This window comes from Cetorhinus maximus, chromosome 4 (assembly GCF_964194155.1).
Source record: "Cetorhinus maximus chromosome 4, sCetMax3.hap1.1, whole genome shotgun sequence".
In the NCBI taxonomy this organism is placed as follows: Eukaryota; Metazoa; Chordata; class Chondrichthyes; order Lamniformes; family Cetorhinidae; genus Cetorhinus; species Cetorhinus maximus.
Window position 1 is genome coordinate 49,942,807 of NC_135882.1, and position 17,033 is coordinate 49,959,839.

The 17,033-nt window shown below is 41.5% G+C and overlaps 1 protein-coding gene across 3 annotated transcripts in view; it reads right to left on the reverse strand.

Annotated features, from left to right (window-relative positions):
• The window catches only part of acvr1l (activin A receptor, type 1 like), a 69,368-nt gene that overhangs the window by 26,845 nt on the left and 25,490 nt on the right, over positions 1–17,033 (reverse strand). The window lies entirely within an intron of this gene.

Genomic DNA, 17,033 nt, shown 5'->3' on the forward strand with positions numbered 1-17,033 from the left:
TTCTTTAGCGCTGGGCCGGCTTGCTGAGCCACAACCAAGAAAAACCTAGTAATTACATCTTTTGGGTCTTGTAAACTTCCGAAAAAGGTTTTGGATAACCAGATAGCGGGGTCATCTGCCTGCAGCGCTTGTTTGGCTTCTTCTGGTGGGGCTGTTTGGCCATAGACTGGGTTACTAAGCAGTCACGAAAAATGCCAGGAACTTTCTCCTGCAGCTGCTCTGTCATCCTGATTTTGTTTGGCTTCTCTAACACTAACTCTAACTACCATGTTTGATCCCGCCAGGTCATTGCCAAGGAGCAGGTTGACCCTGTCCACGGGTGACAAAACTCCCACGATCACCGGTCATGAAATAAGGTCATACTCCAAGTGCATCCTGTATAAAGGTATGGGCACATACTCTCTCCCCCCCTTGATATCCTTTACCAGTACTTTGGCCTGTATCACTCTCTGGTTGAAAGGTCATGCCTCTCCTCAGCAGTAGAGATTGGCTGGCCCCAGTATCCCTCTGTATGACTGTGGGCTTACTCGCCTCACTCTGGGGAAATGGGGACACCTTTCCTGCTGACCACAATATCTTTGTAGCTCTCAGGGACTCAGCTAAACTCAATAACACTCACAGAGGCGTATTTACAGGGACTTGCTGCTGCAGTCAGAGCCATAACCTGGTCTGCTATGCTCTCTTCCTGACTCTGCATAGGGCCTATATGCCCCAATAAATCCTATGACCTTTCCCCTTAACCTCCAGCAATCAGCACGAAGGTGTCTGACATTATTGCAATGGAAAAACACAGGCTTCTGGGCCTCGTTCCTTTTCTCAGCACATCCTTTTTCACCTGAGATGGGGTTCCTGTGTTTCCATCTGTCCCCTCTCTCCCAAGGGTGCTCTGCTTCCTATCACTTTCCCACTTCTCATCCTTCTCAGGTTGTTGGGGTGATTACGGAGGCCTTTGGACAAGTTCATCATCATCAGTCAGGGTCACTCCCTGCCTTGACCTTTTAGTTCCCTCGGGTCCCTTCATAGAACCATAGAAAAGTTATGGCACAGAAAGAGGCTATTCAGTGTCTGTGCCTGCCATTAAAAGAGAAAAAAGCCAGTCGCTCATTTTTAATCCCACTTTCCCGTACATGGTCTGTAGCTTTGTAGGTTACAGCACTTCAGGTGCATGTCCAGGTACCTTTTAAATGGGCTGAGCGTTTCAGCCTCAACCACTAATTTAGGCAGTGAATTACAGATGCCCACCACCCTCTCAGTGAAAAAGTTTTTCCTCATGTCCCCTCTAATCCTTCTACCAATCACCTTAAATCTATGCCCCTGGTAATTGACCCCTCAGCTCTAAAGAAGTCACACAGACTCGAAACGTTAACTGTTTCTCTCTCCACAGATGCTGCCAGACCTGCTGAGCTTTTCCAGCATTTTCTATTTTCATTCTCATTTATTGAGTATTCCCTTGCTTTGCTTGGCCTCCCCAAATGCATTACCTCACAATTTTCTGGATTAAATTCCATTTGCCACTTTTTCGCCCACTCATTGATATAATTCTGGAGACAACAGCTATCCTCTTCACTATCAACTACGTGGCCAATTTTTGCGTCATCTGCAAATTTCCAATCATGCCTCCCACATTTAAGTCCAAATCATTAATATATCCGACAAACAAGGAGCCCAACACTGAGCCCTGTGGAACGCCACTAGAAACCGTTCTCCATTCGCGCAAACATCCATCGGCCATTACCCTTTGTTTCCTGTCACTGAGCCAATTTTGGATCCAACTCACCACCTTCCCCTGTATCCCATGGGATCTCACTTTTCTGACCAGTCTACCATGTGGGACCTTGTCAAATGCCTTACTAAAATCCATGCAAACAACATCCACTGCACTACCCTCATCAATCTTCCTTGTTACTTCCTCACAAAATTATATTAAGTTAGTAAAACACAATCTTCCCTAACTATCCCAGATCAATTGGTGCCTTTCTAAGTGACTGTTTGTCCTGTGTCTAGAATTGATTCCAATCAGTCAGACTGACTGGCCTACAATTTTCTGGCCTATCCCTTGCACCTTTTTAAATATTGGTACAATGTTCACAGACCTCCAATCCTCTGATGCCTCGCCTGTATCTAGTGAGGATTTGAAAATGATGCTCAGAGCATCCAATTTTTCCTCCCTGGCTTCCTTTAACAACCTGGGATATAATTGATCCAGGCCAGGTGATTTATCCACCTTCAAGGATGCCAGTACCTCCAGTACTTCCTCTCTCATTATGCTTATTATATCTAATATTTCGCGCTCTCTCTTTTTAACTAGAATATCTGCATCAACCCCCTCCTTAGTGAAGACAGAGACAAAGCACTCATTGAGAACCCTGCCTACAATTTCAGCATCAACGCACAAGTTACCATGTGCATCTCTGATAGGCCCTACCCTTTCCTTAGTTATCCTCTAGCCCTTAATGTACTGGTAAAACATCTTAGGGTTTTCTTTGATTTTACCTGCCAATATCTTTTTGTATCCTCTCTTTGCTGTCCAAATTTCCTTTTTTACTTCACCCCTGTACTTTCTATACTCCTCTCGGTTTTCTACAATATTAAGCTTTTTGTGACTATCATAATCTATCTTTTTCTGCTTTAACTTACCCTGTATGCTTCTGGATAACCAGGGAGCTCTAGATTTGGCAGTACCACCCTTTTCCTTTGTGGGGACATGTCTACACTGTGCCTGTCAAATTTTGAATACCTCCCACTGATTTGACACTCTTTTCCCTTTTAGGAGCTGTATCCAGTCCACTTTCACCAGTGCACCTCAACTTTCTAAAATTTGTCTTCTCCCAATTGTCATGAAGATATTAATGTATATATTACTGGAAATTATTTTAAATGGGACTTGTAGTAGGATCTGTGTCTGTGGGTGAGAGCGTGTGTAGTTTAATTGGATTAAAGCCAGCTAGTCTGGGTGCTTTGATGTATAGTAGTTTTGAGGTGTTAAACAGTAAGGAAGTTATGGTCGAGTGCATTTGCATTTTGTTGAACAAACTATTCAAAGACTCTGGGTAAAGCCTTGCACCTAGCTAGGAGACACCAAGCAATATGTTTATATTACTTATAAAATTGGTACTATGAAATGGGTTTAAGTGTTAGAAGGGGTGGAGTTCAAAGGGCCTGGTGATACAATGAGAATTTGCTTTCAAAGGGAAGGCTAGGTATATACAGAAAAGTGTTTTGTGTGTGGGTTAGAGGCATGCTGCCTGTAAGCCTACAACTATGTGAAGGAACCAAATTGAAAGGAACCTCATTTTGAATTCGTACAGTAAAATGTGCTTTGCCTGGTGTCTGTTTAAGTCTATGGGTTATTGTTGCCTTGGGGAAGATTACCTGGGAAGTGATTAATTTGGGGATTTGTTTAATAGTTATAATGGTAGTAATTTGTAGACATGTGTATGTGTTAAATTAATAAATGTTTAATTTAATTTATATTAAAAAATCTCTTGCGGCTTGGTAGTTTTCATTTCTGAATTCAGAGCTGCATCTCAAACATACCAATTGAAAATATAGGTTTTGATAGTTGTTTAAAGGGATTTTAAATAACTCAGCCTTTTACCAACTGCTGTGTCAGAACGCAATTTAGAACTTTTACTCCTTTTATCTTTATCCTTTTCCATAATGATGCTAAATCTAACTGTATTATGGTCGCTATCTCCAAAACGGTCCCCCACTGCTACTTCATCCACTTCTCCAGCTTCATTTCCTAAGACTAAATCTAGAATTGTGCCCCTCTCATTGGGCTTGTTACATGCTGGCTGAAAAAGTTCTCTTGAATGCAGTTCAAGAATTTTGTGTCCTCTGTGCCCTTCGCACTGTTCGTATCCCAACTGATATTAAGGTACTTGAAGTTTCCAACTATTATTGCCCAGCTCTGAAGAGTCACACAGACTCGAAATGTTAACGCTGTTTCTCTCTCCACAGATGCTGTCAGACCTGCTGAGTTTTTCCATCATTTTCTGTTTTTATTACTGCTCTATTGTTTTTGCACTCAGAAATTTGCCTACATATTTGCTCTTCTAACTCCCTTCTACTATTTGGGGGGGTCTATAGTACATTCCTAGAAGGTGGCTACTCCTTTTTTATTTCTGAGCTCAACCCATATGGCTTCATTTGATGCTTCATTTAGTATATCATTCCTTCTCACAGCTGTAATTGTTTCTTTAACCAATAATGCTACGCCCTCACCTTTTTATATCCCCCTCTCTATCGTGCCTGAAAACTCTATATCGAGGGATGTTGAGCTGCCATTTTTGCCCCTCTTTAAACCAAGTTTCCATTATATCGATGATATCATGCTGCCACATATCTATTTGTACCCTCGGCTAATCAATTTTATTTGTTATACTCCTTGCTTTTACATATACACCATTTAACACTGCCAAATTCCTGTGCTGTACACTTTTTAACCTGTGCTTCTTCTGTCTTTCAGAGTCAGTCACTAACTATCCATCACCCGTTCCCTGCTCTGAATTTGCCCTCAGGTTCTCAGCCCTCCTGCCAATCTAGTTTAAACCCCACCACTCCCCAAATTGCACCAGCAAATCTCCCTGCAAGGATATTCATCCCAGTCCTGTTCAGATGCAGACAGTCCAGCTTGTACAGGTCCCACCTTCCTCAGAACCGATCCCAATGCCTCAGAAATCTGATGCTCTCCCTCCTACACCTAGCCACGTGTTCAATCAGCCAATTCACCTATTTCTATACTCACTTGCATGTGGGACTGGGAGTAACCCTGAGATTACTGCTTTAGAGGTCCTGCTTTTCAATCTCCTTCTTAGCTCCCTACAGTCTGCTTCCAGGGTCTCATCCTCTTTCTTACCCAAGTCAATGGTACCAGCGTGGACCACAACCTCTGGCTGATCACTCTTTCCCCAGATGAATGTCCTGCAGCTGCTCCTTGACCGTGACAACAGGGAGGCAACATACCATCCTGGAGTCACGTCTACAGCCACAGAAATGCCTGTTTGTTCCGCTAACTAACAAATCCCCTATCACTACTGCTCTTCCGCTCTTCTTCCTCCCCTCTGTACAGCAGAACCACCTGTGGTGCCACAAACTTTGCCCTGACTGTAATCCTCTGAGGAACCAATGCCCTCACCAGTACCGAAAACACAAAACCGATTGGTGAGCGGGACTCCTGCACTACCTGCCTAATTCCCTTGGACTGCCTAGCGGTCGCCCATCCCCTTTCTGCCTCCAGGCTCCTAAATTATGATGTGACCACTTCTCTGGATGTGCTCGTCACGTAGCTCTCAGCCTTGCAGATGCATCACAGTTACTCCAGCTGCCACTCAAGTTCTGAAGCCCGGAGCTCAGGGTTCTGCAGATGGTGACACTTGCTGCACATGTGGCCACCTAGGGCACCAGTAGCGTCCATGACTTCCCACATATTATAGGTTATGCATTCCACATGACTGAGCTGTCCTGCCATTGCTTCAATTTACTTCCCTTATGTTAACTCTATTTAACTTTGGTTTACTTATGCTACTTTATTTCACCTGGCCTTAACTTTACTTTCCTGTTGCTTGTGTTTCTTACTGAAATCTGAGTAGCTCCTTCTGTTAAGAACATGTGTTTTTGTGTTCTTCCAGTGATGTCACTCTTGGAAGTTTCCAAAACTCAGCCCTTTCCTGCAGCTTTTCAACTTCTGGTCTCCTGCAGGCTGAGAAAGATAGGGAAAGAAAAAGAAAAGAGCACCTCTCTCCCCTCCTCACCAAACTCTCAGCAATTCCACTCTGTAACAGTGTACTCCATGACAGGGCACTTAAACCTTTCTTATTTATATTTCTGAGATTCGAGCCAGATTGGGCCAGTTCTTTAATTTGCTGCTTTTGTTTTTGTTTTGGATTTCCAGCATTCGCAGTTTTTTGCTTTTATCAGTTCTTTAATTTGCTGCTTTCACCTGCTCTCCAGCAGAGGGCTTGATTTGCTTGACTAACCCTGCCCAAGCCTCTAAGAAACTTAAACTTAAAAAATAGTAAATTTAAGTAAAATGCCGAATAGCAAGCAAGCAGATTTTATAAAAGATTAACCCTTAAAATTTAAAATTTCACTCCCTTCTCACCAAACTCACAGCAATTCCACTCTGCAACAGTGCACTCCTATCCTGACTCTTTTTACTGCTACTGGCCGGGCTTTGGCCTTTTCAAATTCAAGTAGCTTTTCCCTAGCCACTTCGACCCTTAGGGTTCTATCGCCCCCCCTGTAGGGCCCCGGAACCTCTCTAGGTTCTCTGTGGCTCTGCAGATCTCTGCTGGCATTCTCCAGCCTTTTCAAGCACTCTGGACTATCTTGGACTTTTTTGGGGGTATTCCCCTCCAGCCTGCCTCGGCTACCTCTACCTCCCCATGCAGTGCATGTATTCTTTACTCCCTTTCTTGCTCTCTTCTTTGGAAAGCTTCCTCTTTCCACTTTTCTTTCTTCACCTCTCTCCCTTGCTTGAAAGCTCCAGCCCTCTCTATTTTAGCTGTAATTTCGTTAAAGCTAGGCTGCCTGTTGCAATTTCTCCAGGATCACAATCTAATTGTTTGGCCAAGAGTTTTAAAATTTCAGATTTCCTGGCTTTTGGGTGAAACTCTAACTTCTTAGCTACACTTTTCTACTCCTCGAGGGACAGAACCTTTAAATTATCAAAAGTAATCTCCACCTGTTCTAGAAAGGTACTGGCTTCGAATGTGGACATTTTAGCACTTTAATATTGTAAACTCAAGAAAACCTCCATAGCAGTTTTTTCTTTAATTGCACCTAGGGAACAATTTACTTTCCTCACTCCAATTCTTATATGTCTGTGGGTTCAATCTCAGACTCAAGCCCCCAGATTTGTGTTGCGATCATTTGGGGGGGGTGGGGGGTGAAATGACTCCCCTATTCTCCCTTCTAGGTCTGACCATAAAAGGGTTTTTTTGTGAATTTATAAAGGGTGCGCTTGTCGATACTGCAGGACTCCCACTATGTACACTTGCAGATTATAAAGAGTTAGTCAGACATGTTTTATTAGGTTAAACAAGGAAAAAGGTAAGTTCACTGAAACCATCTCCCAAATTAAAAAAAAACTAGGTAAAGTGCAACTACCATTCATACACTTCGCCTGGGCTCTCACACACACACACACACACACACACTAGTACAGATGGCAGAACAAGAGGATGGGCTTAGGATTTTATTTTAAACAGTTCATGAAGATGATTAAACAAAGGAGTATATGGTTAGCAGTTCTTTGGCTGGTCACAATGCGGTAATTCCATGTTGCAGCCCTTTTTAGTTATCTTCCTCGGTGTTGTACGGAGTAGATTTCCATGTTTTATTGCCAAAAGAACTTGGCTGGCAGGTTTCTCTTCTCAGGCTTGTTACTTTGCAAATCCAGGCACAATGCTTGCGAGATAGAGAGAGAGGGCAAATAGCTTCAGCTGCCTGTTTCAGTACAGCATTCTTGATCTCTTTCCTGCTTGATAAAAAATTCTCTGTTGGCTGTACATTCCAGAGAAATTCTATTAATCCATATCTGCTGCAGCCATTGTTTTAGAACATGTAATTGCAGTTTGATGTCTTATCTCAGAAACGTTTGCAAATATGGTGCCTTTCACCCTCCCCAGTGGGTTGTGTCCTTTTTTTCATTCCACTTGATGGAATGTAAGATGGTTTCAGTTTTACTTTTAAAAGTCCAATCAGAAGAAAAGTTAGAAATTGCATCTTTAAAAAAAAAAATACATCCTTGTAACACCACCTTTTCAAATGAGATAACTCTCAATGAATGAGATATCTTTCAACTCTGTCTTCAGTGAATTTAGGCACTCTGTAAAGACTCTTTGTTACATCAAAGCTCTGAGTGAGACTCAACTCCTCACCTGAACTACTAAACTCTCTTTCACCCTGTAATTTAAGCTTTCCTTTCGCCAGTTCATGCTTTGAGTTCTTTCTCTTTTTCCTCCCTTGCTAACTCCTCCCTCTGGAGTTCAGGTTCAAACTTTCACATTTCTCTTCCTTTTTCCAGTTCAAGCTTTTATATTTCTCTTCCTTTTTCCTCTTTTTCTCTTCCTATCACAAGCTGCTTTATCTGAAACTGAATCCTAGCTAATTCAAGCTATATATACCTGTGTCAGGTTTTTCTTCTTCTAATTCCAAATGCCATGCTATCACCTCAATTATTCAGTTTTCTTAACCCTTCTTTAAACGTATCTTCAACTTTTCTGCTAATGCAATTCAACTAGCCTTGGTTAATTGTTACAAATCACTCATAGATAAATCCCCCCTCTCCAGAAAATTCATAGCAATTGACAATGCCATTCTGCTTTTTAATCAGTATAATAAAATTGACCATGGAAATCTTATCAACCTTAACCTCAGCAATTACCAGCACTTGGATTTGCCTGTGGACTTGAAATCCCGAACAAACCCCCAATTTAAGTTATGATGCTAGACCAGACCCCCGAGGCCTAGGTGTGTTCCAGTTAGGGATCAATAACATTTTGTTTAAAGGAAACAAAGTTTACAATGCAAGACACTTGCTCAGAGAATAAAGCTACAAGATTCCATGGGTTTTGAACGAACAAAAATAAACTTCACTATACAAGGTCAGAAAAGTAAAAACATTTACAATATCTTTCTTATACTTCAACATTCAGGGTTAATATGAGGTACATGTGAATTAAAAGGCAAACTGTAGTGGAACATACCACACTGCACAATAAACGGCAGATACGACCAAGACAGACTTCACAGATTGCTCAACAACCCATCCAGATGTCAGTAAACACTGTGAATCAACCAATCTCGCTGAAATGCTATCTCTCTCACGAGACATTCCAGTCTTTAACTTCGAAGATTTATCCTTGGGATTCCCTCCAAAAGTTGCTCCAACTCAGGCAGTGTCAACGACGGCCCAACTTGTGGGGTTTCAATTTTGTCTCCCAAGACTCTGTTCCTTTGAATTCCTGAGTTTGCATTTCAGCACTAACTCACAAGCACAATTTCAACTCTTTGGCCATGCCGAGCAGAATACTAGTGCTCCAAAGGGTTACCTTCGCTTCAACAGCCCACAACATGGAGTCACCAACCTACTGCTGCTATCTTTGATCGCCAGGGCTTCTCCTGAGCCCTTGTCAATTGCCAGAGCTTCTCCTGAGCACTCTCCACTTATGGTCTGCCAATCATGGCCTTGCTTGAAGCCTCTTTCTCTGTTCTTTTTTCTTAACTGGGACTTCTCCCTGGGACTCTTTCCGCTTGTGATGCCCCGCTCCTCATCACAGCACCGAGGTTTTCGTGCCTTTTTATTGTGCAGACACTCGGGACCCGTCCTCAGCCGAAGTAGTACAAAAACGCCAGAATGCGCATGCGCCGCCTACAACCAGCCCGCACATGTGCGAACCTCCCAAGGCCTTATGGAACTTGGGAGCTCCTGGTCCCCACCCCATGAGAAGATGAGTTGGATCTCGTAACAATGGTGTATGGCTGGCATGTAATGCCATTGAACATCAAAGCGAAATGTTCAGATTCTCTCATGATGGAGATGGTCATTGCCTGGTGCTTGTATGGTGCAAATGTTACTTGCCAGTTAACAGTCGAAGCTTGAATGTTATCTAGAAAATGCTGCATGTGGGCACGCACAGCTTCAGAATTTGAGTTGCGAATGGTACTGAACATTATGTAATCATCAAGGAACATCCCCACCTCTGACATTATGTTGCAGGGAAGGTCAATGATGAAACAGCTGAAGATGTTTGGGCTAGGGCACTACCCTGGGAAACTCCTGCAGTGATGTCCTGGGGCTGAGATATTGGCCTCTAACAACAACAATCATCTTTCTTTGTGTTAAGCATGACTCCAACTACTGGAGATTTTTCTCTGATTCCCAATGACTTCAGTTTTGCTAGGGCTCCTTGATGCCAAATTGCTGCCTTGATGTCCATGGCAAACAGTATCACCTCACCTCTGGAATTCAGCTTTTTTGTCCATGTTTGGACCAGCGTGGTAATGAAGTCTAGAGCCAAGTAGCTCTGGGAGGAACCCAAACAGAGCATGAGTGAGCAGGTTATTGAGAAGTAAGTGTTGCCTGATACATCCCCATAACCTGATGACCTGCATCCTAGGGTCTTACAAGAAGTGGCTGCGGAAATAGCGGATGCATTGGTAGCTACAGAATTCTCTAGATTCTGATTAAATCCCAGTAATTTGAAAAATTGCAAATGCAACACCTCTGTTCAAGAAAGGAGTGAGACAGGGCACAGGAAACTATAGGCTAGTTAGCCTAACATCTGTCATTGGGAAAATGCTGGAATCCATTATTAAAGAAGTGCTAGCTGGACATTTAGAAAAGCATTATACAAGCAAGATCAACATGGTTTTGTGAAAGGGAGATCATGTTTGATAAATTTAATAGAGTTTCTTGAGGGCGCAACAAGCAAGACAATGGGGAACCACCAGATATAGTAAATCTGGATTCCCAAAAGGCATTCGATAAACTGCCACATAAAAGGTTACTACACAACATAAGTGCTTATGGTGGGGGGTAATATATTAACATGGACAAAGGATTGTTTAACTCACAGAGTGTTGGGATAAATGCGTCATTTTCAGGTAGACATATTGTAACTAGAGGGATGCCACAGGGATCAGTGCTGGGACCTCAACTATTTACAATCTATATTGATAACTTGGATGATTTAGCCAAATTTGCTGATGATACAAAGATAGGTAGGAAAGCAAGTTGTGAGGAGGGCACAGAGAGCACTAAAGGACATAGGCAGGTGGGCAAAAATTTGGCAGAGGGAGCATAATGTACAAAAATGTGAGGTTGTCTGCTTTTACAGGAAGAATAGAAAAGCCGAATGGAGAGAGTGCAGAACGCTGCTGTACAGAGGGATATGGGTGTGCTTGTAAATGAATCGCTCAAAATCAGCACGTAGGTACAGAAAATAATTAAGAGAGGCAAATGGAATGTTGACATTAACTGCAAAGGCGATTAAGTATAAAAGTAGGGAAGTCTTGATCCAACAGACTGCATTGGTGATACCACACCTAGAGGACTATGTGCAGTTTTGGTCTCCTTATTTAAGGAGGGGTGTACTTCCATTGGAGGTAGTTCAAAGAAGGTTCACCCTGTTGATTCCTGGGACAAAGGTGTTGTCTTATGAAGGAAGGTTGAGCATGATGGGCCTATACTCATTGGAGTTTAGAAGAATAAGAGGTGATCTAATATAAACACACAAAATTCTGAGAGGGGCTTGACAGGGTAGAAGTTGAGAAAATGGTTCCCCTTGTGGGGAATCTAGGATCAGGGGCCACAGTTCCAAAATAATAGGTCTTCCATTTAAAATGGAGATGAGGAGGAATTTTTTTCTCTTAAAGGGTTATTAATCTTTGGAATTCTCTAACCCAGAGAGGAGTGGAGGCTGGATCATTGAATATACTCGAGGCAGATTTAGACAGATATTTGATCTGCAAGGGAATCAAGGGTTATAGGGGCATGCAGGAAAGTGGAATCAGACCACAATCAGATCAGCCATGATTTTATTGAATGGCAGAGCAAGCTCAAGGGGCCAAATGGCCTAATCCTTCTTCTATTTCTTATGTTCTTATATGCTAGCCACGAGTGTCCGGGTATCATTCTGGTAATTCTAATCTGCATTTCCTCCAAGACCAACACTTCTTTCCCATCTTTGTCAATCTCTCCTTTGCCCCCATCTATCGATGGCCTTCTATCCAGCTTCACCTGCTCCACCCCCCTTAAACAGTATAAATTTCATCACGTTTTTATTTCTCTTTAGCTGTGGAGAAGAGTCATTCGGACTTGAAACGTTAATTCTGTTTTTCCCTCTACAGATGCTGTTAGACCTGCTGAGTTTTTCCAGCATTTTCTGTTTTTGTTTCAGATTTCCAGCATCCACGGTATTTTGCTTTTATCTTTCATAAGGTGTGATGCCCAGAATTGCTAACAATACTCCACAAGTGGTCTAACCAGTGCTTTGCAAAGAGGAAGCATGGCCTCTAACAACTTGTATTCTAGTCCTTTAGATATAAAGGCCAGCATTTCATTAGCCTTTTTAATTACTTTCTTTACCTGCTCATGTCATTTTAAGAATTTATGTATCTGGACTTCAAACTCTCTTTAGATAACTATTCCTAAATTGCCAACCTTTAGAAAGTACCCTGCTCTATTCTTCATAGGATCAAAATGGATAACCTCACATTAGCTTACATTGAAATCCAATTGCCACAGCTTTGCCCATTAACTTGATCTATCAGTAACAATTTGTAATTTTACGTTTCCATCCACATTGCTTACAATGAAGCCTATATGTGTATCATCGGCAAACTTGGATGTGACTGTCTACCCCATCATCTAAATCATTAATAAATATGGTGAATATTGAGGCCTAAACACACTCCTGTAGGCTGACCAGTAACGTCCTGCCAATTAGAGTACCTGCCTGCCATACCCACTTTGTCTCCTGCCACTTAGCCAATTTCCTAATCAGGTCAATAGTTTGCTGTGAATTCTCCTAGCCACTACTTTGGTCACCTTTTCAAAAAATTCAATCAGATTCATCAGGCATGGCCTGCCCTTTGCAAATACAAAATTTTGTCAAATATAAGTACATTAAAAAAAAACAGCAGTTTTTTCATTTCTACTTCACTCCTAAAATATCACATGTAAGCAAGTAAAAATGTCTTTGCCCAAAATAAACAAGAGTACTTAAGACGCTATATGTGAAAACTTTTAACTTAACGTCAATGCAAATGGCTAATTGTCATCATGTTTTGACCAATATAATCAACTGCCTACTTCAAAAGTGGGCATCAAGTAATGGGGACTTCAGAACTTTTTGGCAGAAAATTGCAATTCGTTTTCAGAACTCTTGATGTCTAAAGGCTTTACTAGCAAACTTTACTGATGTTTGTTTGAGTTAGAGATAATCCAAAATTTGAACACGCTTCAATTATGAAGAAACTACTTAACACATTTTTCTGTTCCTCTACATCTTTATCCAAATTATTCCTCTAGGGTCTATGAGGTCTTCAATACACGTCTACTGCTAACATAGCTACATATGTCCTTAGATACTGAGGTTCTCAGCAATCTGTCCTTCTATCGCTCTCGTCACTTTTAATACTTATTCAGATATTTTCAAGGGTTATTTTGCAGATTAAAAAAACATTTGCTTTTTAAATTAGTTTATCTTACTTAACAATTGTGATCAAATTTAAGGGGAGGTGGTGGCATAGTAGTATTGTCACTAATATTCCAGAGGCCCAGGGTAATGTTCTGGGGACCTGGGTTCAAATCCCAGCAAGGCAAATAGTGAAATTTGAATTCAATTTTTAAAAAACCATCTAGTTCACTAATGTCCTTTACAAGGAAATTTGTCGTCCTTACCTGGTCTGGCCTACATGTCACTCTAGAGCCACAGCTATGTGGTTGACTCTTATATGCCCTCTGAAATGGACCAGCAAGCCATTCAGTTCTCAAGGGCAATTAAGGATGGGCAATAAATGCTGGCCTAGATCTATCTATTTTGTCAAGAGACAGGTCTAAATTTCCAGTCAGATTACACCAAAAATGCAAAAATGTTGTATAACCCAAAGGGAAAGTCAAGGTAACCAATATCGCTGGAGCAGAGCGAGGGCAAAAATAGAATAGACTGGTTCCCACATCCTGGCAGTCCCGAAATTTTCCACTGAAAGCTAGTGATGCTATTTAGAATATATAGCAGAAAAACAAGTAATTCAGCCCGACTAGTCTGTGTTCATGTTCATATAGCGCACACTAACCTTCTACCATTCAATTTATCTATCTCAGCCATTCAGCAGATCCTTAGATTCCTTTTCCTCTCATGTGCTGGTCTATTTTCCTTCTGAAAGCATCTAAGCTATTTGCCTCAACCACTTCCGCTAATAGATTCCAACCACACTCAGAGTAAAGACATTTCTCAACATTCCCCTATAGGATTTATATCTTGTATTTTTGGCCTCTTTTTGGAATTTTTCCATATTTTCTTCAGATCTATCCTGTCCAGTCATTCATAATTTTTAAAACCTCTATCAGGTCACCTCTAAGTCTCTTCTCTAAAGAATAAAGCCTCAACTTATTAAATCTTACCTAATATTAAATGTAATTATGAAACAATCACTACAGCTCATGGCTATATAACTCAACTTACTTTATCAGCCATGGTGTGCAGCTTAGTGCACTACTCCATAGGCTGTTAGACAATTCTACTTTTTTGCTCAAAGTATTTCCACCTGTCTTAAAGAGATACACATCACCTCTTGTAACATATCAGTAGTGTGGAGTGGTCACATGTGTTCCATTTCCTTTGATGAGGGCCAACCTTTCAAGATTGACCTGTACCACATGGGCTCCCAGGCTGCACGAAAGTTGCAGCACGACTGAAACATGTTTGCCCTCCCAGTAATATATCATTGCTGCAGTGGAGAGTTTGCTGACATTTAAACCATGTCTAATAATCTCCATGTGGAGGCTCAATTAATCATTACACTCTGCCCCCTCCTCCAAGTCATTAATATAGGTAGTAAATACTTGAGGCCCTAGGACTGATCCTTGTGGCACTCCACTAGTTTGAAAGGGAAGGATGTAGTCAAGGGTGTAAAGCTTTTCAGCCTAACAAAAATGTAAGCATTGTACAGTACAATAAAATTTATACATTCTATCTCAGCAGTAGGGCACTTCTGTAATTTTGCAGTTCAAATCAGAGGCAGTTAAAATGATTTTAGAACATGCATAGATTACAATTAACCTCAGTAATGCAGGCAGCAAAAAGATAAAGATCCACTATTTATTTGATTTACTCATTTTTGTTAGGCTGAAAAGCTTTACACCCTTGACTTCGTCTTTTCCTTTCAAGCTGGTGGAGTGCCACAAGGATCAGTCCTAGGGCCTCAAGTATTTACTATCTATATTAACAACTTGGAGGAGGGGGCAGAGTGTAATGTATCCAAATTTGCTGACGATACAAAAATAGGGCATGTTGTGATGAGGCCATAAGGAATCTGCAAGGGGATGTAGATAGGTTGAGTGAGTGGGCAAAATCTCAGCAGATGGAGTTTAATGTAGGAAAGTGTGAGGTCATGCACTTTCGTAGGAAAAATTGAAAGGCAAACTATTATTTAAATGGAGAGACACTCCAAAAAAGTGCAGCGTAGAGGGATCTGGGTGTTCTTGTGCATGAAACACAAAAGGTTAGCATGCAGGTGCAGCAAGTAATTAAGAAGGCAAATGGAATTTTGGCCTGTATTGCTAGGAGGTGGGAGTTTAAAAACAGGGAAGTCTTGTTACAACTGTACAGGGTGTTGGTGAGGCCACACCTGGAGTACTGTGTACAGTTTTGGTCCCCATATTTAAGAAAGGATATACTGGCATTGGAGGCAGTTCAAAAGAGATTCACTCGGCCAATTCCTGGGATGAAGGGGTTGACTTATCAAGAACGGCTAAACAGGTTAGGCCTTTATTCATTAGAGTTTAGAAGAATGAGGGGTGATCTTATTGAAACGTATAAGATTCTGAGGGGGCTTGACAGGGTAGATGTTGAGAAGATGTTTCCATTAGTGGGGAAATCTCAAATTAGGGGACATAGTTACAGAATAAGGGGACGCTCATTTAAAACTGAGATGTGAAGGAATTTCTTCTCTCAGAAGGTAGCGAATGTCTGGAATTCTCTACCTCAGAGAGTTGTGGAGGCTTGATCACCGAAAGTATTTAAAGAGGTAGATAGATTTTTAAAATATCGGGGAGTTGAGGGCCATGAGAAGCTGGCACGAAAGAGTCATCAAGGCCTGGGGCAGATCAGCCATGATCTTATTGAGTGGCGGGGGAGGCTTGAGGGGCCAAATGGCCTACTCCTGTTCCTATTTCTTATGTTCTTATGTGAACTTACGTTAGTCAGATTTGTAGGAAAATGTACCAACTATTCAAAAAAGGGCAAATAACACATTCTGAGAAAACTTATCAGATACAGAGTTAGGGAAATATGTTATGTTTTACAGGCAATGCACCTGAGGAATAGTAAGTAACAAACAGTTACTGGGCAATTCCCTGCCTGCTCTGCCAATACCATATAGGTATGGAGTATCCTATCTTTAAAGAACAACAGTAAATAAATTACCTCAATGTTTGCCCCACAGTGTCAGAAATCACATTCAGCTACCATCTTAGCAACGTTCCAAGAGTTTTAAAAGGTCATATGAAGTGACTGCCACTGATTCCAGACTCATATATTGTTACTACTCATTTAATTAATTAATCTAATCTTGGTTACATGAAGGAAAAAGCTCAAAGTTTAAAAATGGCTGTAAAACCAGACATTTCAACCTTCAAAATATTTGTAAACACTTGGGCACAAGTATTGCAATTTACACAAATTTTTCCTGGTAGCTTAGGGAGTTTTAAACTGTTAAAACACTCCTCCAATCATTGCAGGTTGATGCAGGCTTTGAAACATATTGGGTATTGGGTAATTGTATTGCAGTTCATTGTTCAAAAAATCTGATATTCTTTGAGGTGCTGCCAACAAACTATATGTTTGAAGTCTCATTTCATCAGCCTGAGGCTGCAACAGAAAGAAATGACAGGGGAGTATTGACAAGTAATGACTAGGGGAGATGGTGGCATAGCGGTATTGTCAATGGACTAGTAATCCAGAGGTATGGGATATGGGGCCTACGAACTGCTTTGCAAGTACGCCACCACTCCAAGCCACCAGTCTGGTATTTTTTGGAATAAGTTGATGTTCTCAGGCAAACAGCAATATATATATTTGCCCCATCGAAAACGAAAACAAAAATACCTGGAAAAACTCAGCAGGTCTGGCAGCATCTGTGGAAGGGAGCACAGTTGACGTTTCGAGTCCGCATGACTCAAATGTTCTGTTGAAGAGTCATGCGGACTCGAAACGTTAACTGTGCTCCCTTCCACAGATGCTGCCAGACCTGCTGAGTTTTTCCAGGTATTTTTGTTTTTGTTTTCGATTTCCAGCATC